The sequence below is a fragment of the Hippopotamus amphibius genome, chromosome 7 (genome assembly GCF_030028045.1).
Source record: "Hippopotamus amphibius kiboko isolate mHipAmp2 chromosome 7, mHipAmp2.hap2, whole genome shotgun sequence".
NCBI classification, from domain to species: Eukaryota; Metazoa; Chordata; class Mammalia; order Artiodactyla; family Hippopotamidae; genus Hippopotamus; species Hippopotamus amphibius.
In genome coordinates this window covers 64,327,702-64,341,105 of record NC_080192.1, presented here as the reverse complement: position 1 = coordinate 64,341,105, position 13,404 = coordinate 64,327,702, and the positions used below count along the sequence as shown (strand labels likewise).

Below are 13,404 nucleotides of genomic sequence, written 5' to 3'. Positions count from 1 at the left end.
AAGTGTGCAAAGAACAAGATACAGAGGAGAACAACTGTCTAAAACAATTTCTTTCTGGTGGACTCAGTTCTACACACCTGCCACAGTGTGGCAGGATTGGTACCAGAAACAGTCATATTTTGGGCCATTCCACATTACAGCATAAGTCCTGTGGGTCTCAGAAGAATCAAGCGCCTCTGGGAGGATCCCACCCAAAACTTACCAGTTTCCACCCCAGGTATCAAATGAGTGACACTTCAGTTCACTTGAGCAGGATGGGAAACTTGGGGAAATAAGGTGTTGTTGTGTAAGTAAGATGTATGATGGATATTTACTGTTGGCACAAAGGTCACTTGTAAATGAACTTCTAAAACTTCTGACCATTTGTGGTCATTAAAGGGCCCATCACATTTTCGAAAACAGAAAGCCTTTTACCATGCTCCCCTGCTCTACTCCAATTATAGATAACTGCGTACCTCTGAGCTAACTTCTCTCTCCCAGCTCTGCCACCGTACGCTATACTTCACTTCCTGTCTTTAACTATTGTACAGCGTTGCATTACCAACAGCTGCTGAATTTTTCCCTAGGGGGGCTTCATTTCAGACACAGCCCTAATGATTACTCCACATTTCTAAATCTGTGGAAATCCTGTAACATGACTGGTGCTATTACTGTTTAAGGGAAAGGCAGGAGACAGTCAGATTTCAGGACCTTCAGTTTTTCAGGAAACCCAGACTCTTACGCCATATTTGTTTCATTGCAAGCAGACTCTTATTTCTAGAGCATGGGTTGGCCTACTTTTCCTATAAAAGGCCAGGCAGTATGTAATTTAGTCTTTGCAGCCAGTTGGTCTCTGCCACGACTCAACTCTGCCATTTTAGAACAAAACCTGACAACACAACTTCTTTACATAAACAGGCAGAAGGCCAGATTTGGGCCACAGGTGTGCAGCCACCTGTTTTATGTGGTTTCATCTGTGGATTTTAAGTCTTGCAGCCCTCTCACTCTGTCCACTCACTACGTTGTCTCACTAGTATCGCTAGTATTGCAAACTAGTGAGGCAACTAAGTTCCCTGGCTATTTCAAGCTCCAGTTATGCACTCTTTACTTAGAACCGAGCATCCACATTACCCAGCAATTATCTGCTTAAGAAGACAACTAAGGGGACTTCCCTGGTGGTGCAGTGGTTAAGAATCCCTGCCAATGCAGGGAACATGGGTTCGATCCCTGGTCCAGGAAGATCCCACATGCCGCAGAGCAACTAAGCCTATGCGCCACAACTACTGAGTCTGTGCTCTAAAGCCCATGAGCCACAACTACTGAGCCCATGTGCCACAACTACTGAAGCCCATGTGCCTAGAGACCGTGCTCCCCAACAAGAGAAGCCACTGCAATGAGAAGCCTGCACCCTGCAACAAAGAGTAGCCCCCGCTTGCCGCAACTAGAGAAAGCGCACGTGTAGCAACAAAGACCCAAAAAGCAGCCAAAAATAAATTAATTTTTTTTTTAGAAAGAGAGAACTAAGAAGGCTAGAAACGGCCTCAAGAGCCTCCAAGGGGCTAGTCTGATTGCTTTGCTTGACCAAGTTGACTTTTATTCTCTTTGCCTCACGCTCTGCTAGAAAACATAGGTTATTTCAATGATCTAAGCATTTTCTTTTCTAGCAGATGCTTTGAGGCAAAGAATAGAGGAATGGTTAGATGTAAAAGCAGGAGTTGTTGACTTTTCTAAAAAACTCTGTGGACTAGGAGGGTATCTGGTTGGGTTGCCCAGCCTGCTCAATATATCAATAGGTGTTCTGACCTGGACTGGACTCCAAATCCTGATATTTGCTCCTAATTTAGCACATGTACTGAGAGTACTTCCACACACTGGACAAATACACAGAGAATGCACCCAAAGAGCATCAGGTAAGCTGGTTGCTATGGTAATATACAGACACAACGAAAGTCACAAGCGATCTACTTTCACCTGGTTATTATGGCATCTATGGATACAGCCTCAGGGCCACACTGATCTAAGCCTTCAGCTTTCAAAGCAGGGGCGGAGGGAAGTCTGTTCAGTCGGGCATGCTTCATTAGCTGCCTTCTTCCTGCCCCCACGACTCTGAGCCCTCCCCTCATGCCCATGTGCAGCTGCCCGGACCTCCCAGCTCGCCTTGACCAAAGGTGCTCTTCAACTTCTCTGTCACCCCCTTCACGCAGCTGCAACTCCGACTGCAGCTATTTAAAGGCAGTTTGATCTTCACTGAAATTGAAGGAATCAAATAAAGATATAGAAGTCCTGCCCTTAAGAGTTAACAGGATGATGCACTCGTGAAAAGCCAAGAAATTGTGGAATGAGAGAGGGGGGTCCTGGGACTGGTTATTCACCCAAACTTCTGACAAGCACTTATGGTTGGATCAGACGGAAAATCCCCTCTTTTCACGAAAGTCGTCAGGACAAATGGTTCTTCTTTAATCCTGGGGCACTGGGGCAAAATCCATTCCTCTCTTTCTTACTGAATATACTAGGCAAGCAGCTAGTCTCTCGATCTACATTTAATCAGCTATCCCCCACCCCAACTAAAATGAAAGTCCTTTACTTTTTTCCCCTATGATTAATTAGGAAAGTCATTATCAAAATCTCATTCATGGTTCAGTGTCTTGCATGAGGCTGGCCACAGATATGGATGGTTTAAAGAAGAAAAAAAAATGGTGGTATTAAACAGGAAGGCTATTATTTTGATTATTATGTGGGATCTCAAGGTATTATGAGTTGATATTTACCTTACAGACGTCCCGTTAATGGAATCTTAATAAAAGCTATAAACTAAGATCAAAGCGTATCAACTTTAATGACAGTCATTAAAAGGACAGCCTTCAGAATCAGCCCACTTGCGTTCACTAATTTCCCAGCTTTATATTGGTAAGAAATGTAATCTCATTGTCAGAACTTCAGAACTTCAAAGTGCTACTCTGTAAAAATAACATCTTTTTATAATAATAGATTTTAGAATCAAATTGTAGATAAAGTGTCAAGGAGAGAATGGACACTTGTTAAACAAATGTCAAACAGTTTCAGTGGGTTTCAGCTTTGCTTTTGTGACCTTCATATATAACCAGGTACAAACAGGAGCAATGGATCAGATGATCCAGAGAGTGGCTATTCCAGCTCTCAATGACAGAATAGCAGCAGTTGCTCAGGTCCTAAGCCTGACCACCCTTAGCACTCAGAGCTATGGAAAGGCAAGCCAAGTGGTTGTGAAGCCTGAATTCACATGCAATAATAATCACTATTTGTAGGTCTTTGGAACTCTAAATAGAGTTCTTTACTGGAGCTTTTATTTGGGCCTTAAACTTAGACAAAGTAGAAAAAGGATTATCAGTTTTGCAGCACAAAACCATCATCAATGGTTGATAATTACAAAATAACTGATCTTAACTCAATTTTTCAGCTACTAAAATTGCCCAGAAATGGTACCAGCTGCTGAGTAAAGGGATAAGCTCTTATCTCTAAAGCAGAGGCTGTTGCAGGGGGTGTTGAGGATGCTGAAGAAAGACCTTTTGCTCTCAGAAAAGAGCGCAGAGGTCCATTCTACTGCTGAGAGTTTTCTGAGACCATGACCACTGAATCCATCTCTCTTTTTTCAAAACTGGTTGAGAAATAAGCACGGAAAATATTACTTTCTTTTCTTACCTCCCCTCTTCTCCTACTCCTATCCTCCCTCTGATTTTGGGGGTAACTGCAAATCTTTATACACATATAATCATATAATAATCACTCAGCTTTTAAAATAAGCATTTAAAGAGACTGTATCCTTCCTTCTGAAGTTAAAAATGGGTATGATTTGTCTCCCTCTAGTTGGAGGACATTCTTTGGTTGAGATGGTTATGATTTTTAAATTTTTTTCTGTGCATGAAGGAAACTTTCCATGCTTCAGCCTGACAAAAATACCTGTTCTGGGTGCGGTTTCCTGAAACGCGGCACCATATGTGCATCAGTAAACATTATGTGTAGAGTAAATTAAGCCGAGCCTTATAATTAGGCAGTAAGGAAATTACTGTAGACCTGAAAGAATAAATCAGCAGTATTAAAATGCTCTCCATTTTCTCTGAAGCACTTCAGAGTGCCATAAAAAAGCTCTTGTCACTGTGATAAACACCGAAAAGAAATGCATGCGGAGCAAGACAACCAGAAAGACACCACAATTCAAATAGGTCTTCAAATCTGGAGTCCAAGATGTCATCTCATCATAAACTTTAAAAGTCAGCCCTTTTGCCACTAATGTAGGAGAAAAAAAGAAAACCACCTGACATTGAGACTTTGGGGTGAAACTTTCTCATACAGCAGGTGCAGAAAAGACATTAAGAGACAGAAGCTCTGAAGCAGAGCCAAGACTAAGGAGAGTCACCCTTCATAAACAAAATAGCAACACTGTAAATAAAAACAGGAGCGGTATTGCTGGGTTTCTCTTTGCTTGAGGCTTCAATATAGCTCTGCACTGCCGCGTTACTGATCCTGTCTTTATTTACAATGTTGATAAGTTGTTCATCATGAATTCTTTTGCATTAATTTCAATTTTCTAAAATACTGCAGAAAAATATTATTTATCTTGATTACTGAGCTTTTTAGTTCTCCCTAAAATTAGGAGCCATAGGCTACTTCCTTATTCCCCTCCCCCTCCTATTGGCCCTGCCGCAGAAAGCACAGAGCTTGCCAAGCCCTTCAAGACAGCACAGTGAACAATCAGACCATCCATTTCTAATCTTGGCCCATGGGGAGAAGAGGCTCAAGCATGGGATCTCACTCCCTCGAAACAGGTACTGTAACTGAAGTGGTGAGGTCTAGAGGATGCCAATTGGATTAGAAAGGAGTTCGAGGGCTTCAGGGATCTTCAAGTAAATCTTCCAAAGGACTGTGATGAGTTCTAAAAGTTCCCATCATCAGAAAAAGGCAGTGGAATTCAAACCTGGGATAATATCACAATTATCTGGAAAGCTTATTACGATACACAGTTTACAATGCCATCGTAAGTACATGAAATCAGAATCTCTCCGGATGGAGCATTATACAGGTTTCTCCCCTATCCGAAAGTAGAGCATTCCTATGAAACCTTTTGTAAGCCAAAATGCTGTAAACCAAAGAAGCAATTACATTACAATGCATCTCACCAATGGATCCATTAAATAAATTAAGATAAAGCACAAATGCTCACAAACCCTGTTCAAAGCTATGGTGGCTGGACTTTGAGGTGTTGAGTGTAGTTCCCAGGGAAGAAGCTTGATGGCGCCACTCTTGCTGCTCCATAAGAATTGGCTGCAAAATGTTGGACAGATCTTTGCATTTCACCTTTTTTTTTTTTTTTTTTTTTTTGGTAAAAGCAAAAATCCTCCAGATTTCTTTCAGTTAGCAAAAACAGGAACTAATGTACGTCTTCCAAAGCAAAGTGGCATAAAATGGACTTTTGAAAAGTGGGGGATACCTGTGTCTGCATTTTGGCAGGTTCTTGAGCTGATGTTTCTAAAGCCAGCCCAGCAACAGGAAACGTCTGGATTAAAGCATAGGAGCTCTCTCTTAAAATGGAAAAAGCCGTTATTATCACAGTAAAAATGGACTTTCCAAGCTAACAAATCTTGTTCTTAAAACAATAGAACCAAAGACATGAGCATTTAGAACAGAGGGAAGTTGATGATTGGGCTATTTTGGGGTGGGATGGCTGCATACAAAGGATTCTTCATCTTTTCAACACCTCTGTGGTGGTGGCTTACTTTATTTTGGGCACTAAGATATGCCTTGAGGAAACAAAGAATATTAGGACACGGGCACAGGCAAAAATACATAAACAACTTAAATCTACTGCAAAAAATGTCAAAATAAAGATATTTTAAAATGCTTTAGGAGCCTACAGGATAAACCCTGTTTATAAGAATTGGATAAAGTTGTGATGATAAGGTGACATTTAAGCTAAGCCTTGTAAAAAAAATTGTAAATTTTCCTAAATGGAAAATAAAGCACGTGATGGGGGGAGGGATTTGGAAAAATTGTGAATTTTCCTGGAAGAAAAAAATAAAAGGAGGCAAAAGGGGCATTCCAGGCAGAAGTAACATCGAGTACAAAGGCATGAAGATGTGCGAATACTGGCCTAAAAGACTGCTGGAGCTACAGTGAGCTGAAAGCAAGGAGCCTGGGATCAACGCACTGGTTATGAAGCTGTGACCATCATTTTTGTGAAAAACAATTAAGCAGTGCCAATGGCAGTGGAGAGGAAGGAATGCACTTGAAACACAGTTAGGAGGTGGAATCAACTGGACTAAATGACTGATAGGGACTTAAGGAATGATAACGGAAGGAGTTGCACAAGGCTGTAACCTTCTTGAAAAGTAGATCTTAGTGGGAAGCACACAATTATGTAGGGTGGAGGTAGGGTAGGGGGTTGGCTTTAAGCTATTGTGGAAATTTCATTCAGACAAGAAGAAGGACAAAGATAGGTTAAGGACATATAAAGTAAATAGATGAATATTATAGCCAACATTGCCTTCATGAAACAAGCAGGACCCTGTGGGGGCTCCTGGGAACCAAAGCCTTTCTGTGTCCCCAATTTCTTGTTTAGGCTCCAGCCCCCATGACCTTTCCTGGGTTCCAAAGGGCAGGTTCAAACAGTTGCTAATCAGGGAAGGGCGGGGATGCAGAGACAAAGGAGGAGCAGCCAAGAAATAGCAATGCAGCCTTGGGGCAGGGCCCAGGTTCCCCATCAAGGGATATACATAACAGTATCTTTGAGCTCTTCTACAGAACTAAAACCCCCACCAAATGAACCATGTTAACTACTTGATGAAGCATTCTTCATTCCAGAGAAATGGGCACAGTTTGATAACATTGAGGCCCACAGAAGCTCATCAGGGGACCACCTCAGGCCAGGTTAAAGGAGTACAGGCCCTGCACACACCCTGATCCTTATCAGCAACCCCACTCTTGAAGCATTGCTATAAAACTCCTCACCAAATTTCCCCAGGTAGGGACACACAGTTTTTGAGGGCATGAGCCCACTGTGTCCCCCTTTGCCTGGCAAAGCAATAAAGCTATTCTTTTCTATTTCACCCAAAACTCTATCTCTGAGATTTGATTCAGCCCCAGTGCACAAAGGCTGAGCTTTCAGCATCATTCATCACAATTTTCCACCCAAACAAAGAGCAATGGTGAATTCCCTCAGCCATCCTCAGCAACATCCCCGGGAGCCAGAAAGGTACAACATGCTGAGATCCTAGAGCAAACCAGGACGTCCCCCAGCAGGAGAGGCAGAGTCTGCAGGTAGATGACTCACTTTCCAAACCTCAGATTTAGCCAGCCCCCTTTGGAAATAGGGAGATAAATATTAGCTGTCCTGATGAAAACTTCCCCTGGGAAAGCTGACACCAGGAGCCATTTCAGGTAATGAAAGGTAACCTCAGCAAGGAGGGGTCAAATGGAACAAGATATATTTGGCCATAAGCTGGCTGCAAAGAGCCACTGAATGCATTCAGCCAGAATCAAGGCGATTAGCTGTTATCATCAGCTCTACAAAGAGCTCAATTCAGGCCATAGTGGCAAACTCTTGCAGAACACACTTCAAAATTATCTCCCTTTCAGTGACTGTTTTGGTTAAGAAATCCCAGCCTCAACATAGCCTCCAGCAATATATATAGGCCAATCTCACTCAGTCAGGATGGGTGTTCTGAAATGTTTGGGTAAGCTGAAAGGACATTCCAAAAATAAAGAAAAGAAAGAAAGAAAAAGAAAGAAAGAAGAAAGAAAGAGAGAGAGAGAAGAAGAAAGAAAGAAAGAAAGAAAGAAAGAAAGAAAGAAAGAAAGAAAGAAAGAAAGAAAGAAAGAAAGAAAGAAAGAAAGAAAAAGAAAGAGAGAGAGAGAGAAAGGAAGGAAGGAAGGAAGGAAGGAAGGAAGAAAGAAAGAAAGAAAGAAAGAAAGAAAGAAAGAAAGAAAGAAAGAAAGAAAGAAAGAAAGAAAGAAAGGAAAGAAAGAAAAAATCCTTGCTGTTTGATTCATCACCTTTGAAAATCTTCCAAATTTTCCTGCTTAGGAATTTCATCCTGGGAAATATGACAGAATTTTTTTTATAATCCTATAGTTCAGGGTACCCCAACCTCCAGGCCGCGGACTGGTACCGGTCTGTGGCCTGTTAGGAACTGAGCCACACAGCAGGAGGTGAGTGGCAGGCAAGCGAACAGAGCTTCACCTGCCCTCCCCATCACTCCTCATTGCTCACATTACCGCCTGAACCATTACCCACCCCTCACCCCCATCTGTGGAAAAGTTGCTTTCCACGAAACCAGTCCCTGGTGCCAAAATGGGGACCGCTGCTACAGTGCATCTTCCAGGGTCAGGATCAAGATTCTGCATGGCAGTCTCATTGCCCAGGACAGGAGGCTTTGGAGACAGGACCCAAAGCAGACAGTCTCTTGAATGTTTTGAGACTCAGGCATTACTATGACCCTTCCCCATCCTACTTTTCCTTGACTTCTGGGGCCTGGAAAAATCAGCAGATGAGAACAAATGAGCAGCTGAAGCTTCCACTTAATTGAGCAGTTTCGTATTCATACATGTGTTCTAGATCCCTCTGCTCGGTACAGCATGTTATTTGATTAATCAATAGTGATCAAGCTACTGGACTCCTTCTGTGATCTAGACTCACTAGTGAGAGAGAGGTCAAGCTTGGTGTCCTCCACAAGCTTGCGTTCACACATGAACCATCGACTACATGCTGGTCCACAGTGTCTTTATAAGGGCAGACCTTGCTGATAGTGATATTTTAAGAACTGTCTGCAACAGATAAAATCATGTCCCTTGAACCTGACCTCATGAGTGTTTTCCAGGAGATAAGTATGTACAAATGTGGCCTGACATCCAGGGCTGCTGTAACAGGACTTTCCTAAGGTAGAGAGAGCTTGAATATGCAACCGTGATCACGGGGCTGGCCCAAAGGTGGCCTTTCAGAGTGCCCTTGAACCCTCTTCTACCTCTGCCCCTGTCCTTCTGGCCTTTTTGATTCTGATTTTGGTGTTTCTGTGTTTCATTTGTGTTCAGCTGCCCCAGAGTTGCCTTTATTCTGTATTTCAAACACCAATTGCTATATGATCATTTTCTGGTCTCTACATTTCTGCATGGCAATCTGACCTGTGGGCCATCTGACCAGGGATTATTAGCTCTGACATAGGTTTTCAGTGTGGAGAACACAAACCTTAACATTTGGAGGAAATTAATATTTTATTTCGTAATTTTTAAACTGTAGCCATATAGAAAGCCTCATATCCTTACGAGGAAAAGCAGCTTCAAGTCTGGAAATAAAAGATTTCAAAATGTTTTCTTACAATGAATCTAAAAATAATTGGCCCCATCATGAGCAGATGTGAGAAAAAGAATTGAATGCCTTAAAATTCCTTTTCCTTCTGTAAATGTTTTGGAAAGTCTATAATTCATGCTTCGAGAAGCCAGCTACCTAACATAATAGCACTTTTTAAAAAGAGGATCCAGAGAACCATAACAGCTGGAGACCTGAGAGATGATATGTTATCATAAACAAGAACCCTATTTTTGATGTGCACCACAGATGTTTTTTTCTGTGTGAAGCATGTACACGTCACCCATCTCCAACCCCACAATTGTAAAGGTGCTGTTGGAAACCACAAAGCACTGTGCATATTACGTGAACCCTCCCTTCCCAACTGCCTCCCCCAGAGAGAAGATTAGTATATGGAGGACCCAACTGTATCCGCTGGTTCTGTGGGTTGGCAGGATGGGGAAGGGTTATGAACCGAGACCCCACAGCCAGACTGCCTGGACTGGAACCCCCATGCACCCACACTTTGCTTGGCCGTGGGTGCGTTACCTGGCTTCCCATCCTCATCTGTAAAATGGGCATGGTGACAATCTTTTCTAACTCACAGAACTGGCATAAGGATTAAATGTGGTCCATTGGTGGAGAGAACTTAGAACAGTGCCTGGCACATTGTAAGGACTCAATATATGTCAGCTCTAATTTGGTTTGCATTTTGTGGACAGTGATTTTACAAGCTCTAGCTGATGACTGCCCGCCTTTGCTTTAGCCAGAGTTCTCATATAAGGAATTGGGTCACAAAGGGGACAGCTGAGGAATCTTCAGCTGTAATTATTTCTTAGTAATCTTGGAAGCTTTTTCTGTAGTCCTGTCTAGAGGCAGGGTCTTGATAAATGACCTTTAATGTACCATCCAGTGATATGCTTTGCTTGTTTGTTTTTAATCCTTTGTTATATGAACCATTCTATTAAGTATGCATCCCAGTGTAAAAGCATTCTATACGTGTTTTGATTGTGATAGCAAAACTGACACTTTCATCAAGTTGACACTTACTGAATCTCATTGCTCAAATTATTGTGATGCCTATTAAGGGTGAAGGAATAAGAATTAGGCCATTGATTGGTTTGAGGAATGAGAAGGAGCTGCTAAGTTTAGCAACACACACACATGTTATGATTACTGTTTATTAGCTTCTCATAGGAAAACATTTGGGTCCTGATTTGTTTATCAACTTGGGGGGGAAAAAAAGACTAATACAAGGACCAAAATAATAATCAGGATAAACCAGCATCACTGTAAGCTTAAGGAAAATCAAGAGACCATGCCTAGAATAGTTCACAGGTGGTGCATAGAAGGAGGACATCGAGGAGCAGCTGGCAGACACCAACTGGGCCCTCTCTAAGGGACGGGCAGACCATGTGGGCTGCTAGGTACTCAAGCAGGGACTCGGCCAAAAGCTTTTGTTTTTATAATGGGCTGATTCCAGAATCACAGCAGTGACAATAGCTCAGACATGGGGCATACTGTGCCCACAGCACTAAAATTAAAACATAATGCTTAAAGCTGGCAGTTATATTCCCCTAAATCCATTTTTAATTCCAAACAAAATAATCTTAAAAGGATTCTGTTCTCCCACTGCCCACTCTCATGAGTTTAATTGGCATGATGGATCCCTGCCCATCAGTTGAAATAACACCCTTGGGTTCCTGCAACCTTTTTCACCATTTATGACTCCTCAGTTTTTTGGGACACACTGCCTGAAAACAAGGGACTTCTAATTGCTTGAAAATTCTACTTAAACAGAAATCCTTTTTATTCAATTACTTGATTTTTTTTTCACTTGTCTACAAATTTAAATCCACTTTCCTGCATTAGGCAAGTCCAAGATAATGATCGTAATTGACTTTATTTCTTTTTAATTTGGTGACTAGAACTTTGCAAGCCTCCAGGGTCACCTCCTGAAGGACACTGCCCAGCCTTAGGGCTACAAGGAAGAGGGAGGAGACATAAAGTGTGGGAACTTACGAAAGTCACTAGAAATATTTTTCTTTGATTTCAGCTTTTTTCCCAATGGGATTTCATTTCTCTAAATATTGTATAAAGGAGTATAGGTGTACAGGGAAGTGGAGCCACACAGCTGAGGGTTTTCATTTAGAATTTTTTTCTAACAAAGGCTTGTCTGTAATTGAAGGAACAGAAAGTGTTTCAGTTTTCATTTTTTGAACCACTAGCATTTACTGGGCCACCACATAGCTGCTATCAGGGACTCAGATAAAACTTTTTGAATCCCATTAACTAGCTACCTAAATCTGAACTGAAGAGCTATCTGACCCAAGCTAATAAACTCCTTGCATGTTCCATCTGCAGGAATGCTAGGCAGCTTCTGTTTAGCTCAAGAAGCTTTTGTACCAGTACAGGTGTACATGGAGAAACAGAAGAGATGGGGAAAAAAAGATTAAAATACTCAAACATATGGGTAGGGACGGAACTGAGAGATGAAGGCCATCTTAGTTCTACAAAGGCGTGCTGGGGAAGAGAAGGATGTTGAACCAAATTCAGGGATGCAGAATGAAATTATGCCATAACTGTTGGATCTGAATATCATAAAACACCGTTCTTCTACCCTATTCCTCTCAATCTTTGGGAAGGGTGACCAGAAAAAAAGAATCTTATACATGGAATGATTTTAGGGGATGACATATTCCTTCTACTGCCACCCTACAAGAAGCTCTTCAAGGATCTTGTCATCACAGCATTTAAAATTCCACCATAAAATCCACCTTCAAATTTCACCACTGTCCGCAGCTAAAGAGAGTCAATGTTTTATAGAGAACTGTAACACCAAGGAAAAAACTACTTTATCCATCCCTTCTTAATGAGACAAAAAAATTCCTGACAGGTCCATGAGTGCAGAGATCTTAGGGTGTTGACTCCAGAATGTAAAAGAATGGTCCCTACCAAGACCTACGGGGGGGAGATAAGAACACCATTTCATGGATTTTGCCTGGTTGACAATCTAGCTAAAGGCAAACCCTAGAGAAGATGCCTGATGCCTTTCCACTGCTTTTTAAAATCTGTGATTATCTGGCATTAGGACCTCTGGCAGAGGAAATAAATGGAGTCATTCAAAGATAGCATACAGACCCAGTATGACTTCTTACTTTTACAGACAGGAGGAGGAGACCAAGAGATGAAGGGTCCACAGTCACACAGCCAGCTTTGTGGCAGAGCTAGAAGTAAAATCCTGGGCTCTAGACACTCGATTCACTGTTTTCCACCAACCCCAATCCCAATTCCTACTACAAATACCATTTCATATCAGTTGGGGGCTTTGTATGGAAAGATGGTCTAAGGCCATCTACCAGAGGCCAAGGAGAGGCAGACCTGGCCATACATCTCTTTGGGTATTACCTACTAATGCCTAAGAAGACAGTATTTTATTCTTCCTTTTTACAATGCAAAATAAAGAGAAAATGCTTTCCCCAAAAGGGCTTGTTAGCTGGGCAATCAAACTAGCGTCTCCATATCCCAGAACTAATTGGTATCTTCCAGGGGACGTTAGCTCAAGTGTGTCTGTACCTTCTGGTGATATCCTGAAGACAGCCCAGAAACTCCCTGGCAGTGATCTGAAGAGGTGTCTTCCTCTCATTCAGACCATTTTTTAAGGATGCTTCTTGGCTCTTATTGCCCAGGCACCTTGCTAATCTTTGTACCTGACAAACAGCAGGAGTGAGTGTTAGGTGATGCAGCCCTGCCAGTCCCGCTTTTCCAGATAGAGAAAGAAAAGCAGGTGTGGCTCCAGGGCAGTGGTTGGTTCCAGATGACCAACACAATCAACACTTAATGAATGGGATAGATGTATGCAAAAGCAGGAGACAGGATGCCTCTCAGGCAAACATCAGGAAGGAATTCTTTGCGAATTTAGTGGATGGTATTGTCTCTTTTAGAGAAGGAACACTGCAGAAGACAGTGGAGCTCACCATGGCAACATATAAAATAAGACTTACTGTCTTATAGATTACAGGTACTACTGTTCATGCAGCACTTTCAAGATGAAAAGGGGCCCTTCCCAGAGATATCTCACCCCTCCCCCAACATGGACCCTTCAGACAAAC

General features: G+C 42.2%; 1 protein-coding gene across 2 annotated transcripts in view; it reads right to left on the bottom strand.

Moving 5' to 3' along the window:
• Positions 1-13,404, bottom strand: part of CTNNA2 (catenin alpha 2) — a 1,170,309-nt gene that overhangs the window by 242,638 nt on the left and 914,267 nt on the right. The window lies entirely within an intron of this gene.